A 1337-nucleotide genomic window follows, 5' to 3' on the forward strand; every position below is an offset into this window, starting at 1 on the left:
ATTACTTTAAGCTTCACTGAGTTTATTAACAACTATCACTACATCACTGTGAGCATCATTTTGATTTTATTAGCAATTCTTACGACATCACTGTAGCATTATTTTGACGTTATTAGCAGCTCTTACTACATTACTGTCAGAATCATTTTGAGTTTATTAGCAGCTCTCACTAGATTACTGTCAGCATCATTTTGAGTTCATTAGCAATTCTTACTACATTACTGTTGCATTATTTTGAGGTTAGTAGCAACTCTTACTACATGACTTTCAGCATCACTTTGAGGTTGTTCGAAACACTTACTACATTACTGTAAGCATCACTGAGTTTATTAGCAACTATCACTACATTACTGTTAGCATCATTTTGAGTTTATTAGCAATTCTTACGACATCATTGTCGCATTATTTTGAAGTTCATAGAAACTCTTACTACATGACTGTCAGCATTACTTTGAGGTTATTAGAAACTTTCACAACATTACTTTTAGCATCATTTTGAGTTTATTAGCAATTCTAATGCGGTTCGAGGCCACGCTGGTTCACCGAGCGTGAAGTTGAGCCTTGAAAACGGCATCGGCTGAGCTTCCCGGGCTTTGGATACCCTGGTGAATTCCCCAAATGTGGGAATCTCAACTGCATAATTTCTGACAGTGGGGGACTTGGAAAACCCCGACTCCAGGATGAGTCGCTGGCTTGTGGCTTTGAACACTGCTTTGTTTTACTTTGAGTCGCCCCACTAGCATAGCAGGGTGAAGGCACCGATTGCCTTTGCTTTGGATAGCAGTGGGGACAACCAGTGTGCCAGATGTAGTGTTTATGGCACTGCATTTTGTGTCGCCACCCAAAATGTTGCAGTTCCTGCCCACAGCCGCGGCCGGGATTGGCTGTACCGGGGGTGCTGGCTCTCACGTCGGGTGGCTGACAGGCATCGCTTCTCGGCCTTTTGGCTAAGATCAAGTGTAGTATCTGTTCTTATCAGTTTAATATCTGGTACGTTCCCTATCCGGGAACCATATATTAAATTGCTTTTTGGAACAGGGAGATGGAACGGGAGCTTGCTCCGTCCTTTCCACGCATCAACCTGGTATTGCAGTGTTTCCAGGAGTGGTGCAATGCCCCGCATTTCTTGTTGGAAATAAAACAAGCCTCCGCCAGGCACTCGCTCACCTGCTCCACCCAAAGCCGGACCAGGGTTGTCCTCCTGCACTGCAGCTTTTCCTCAGCCTGCGGCCGCAATGGCCTTCCAGGAACAGTGCGGGCCCCTCCCCTTTTGTCAGGAGCAAATCCCGTGCTCTTCAGGCCAACTGTTGAGTGCTGCACATGAGGCCGGGGCTGGA

General features: G+C 45.8%; 1 non-coding gene across 1 annotated transcript; it reads left to right on the forward strand.

Moving 5' to 3' along the window:
• The first annotated feature begins 927 nt into the window (after window positions 1-927).
• Window positions 928-1118, forward strand: LOC147272219 (U2 spliceosomal RNA). Its single transcript, XR_015117179.1, has one exon. It is a non-coding gene; the product is annotated as a U2 spliceosomal RNA (small nuclear RNA).
• Window positions 1119-1337: the final 219 nt, after the last annotated feature.

This window comes from Aulostomus chinensis, chromosome 1 (genome assembly GCF_037954235.1).
Source record: "Aulostomus chinensis isolate RoL2024-O1b breed Wild chromosome 1, RoL_Achi_v1.0, whole genome shotgun sequence".
NCBI classification, from domain to species: Eukaryota; Metazoa; Chordata; class Actinopteri; order Syngnathiformes; family Aulostomidae; genus Aulostomus; species Aulostomus chinensis.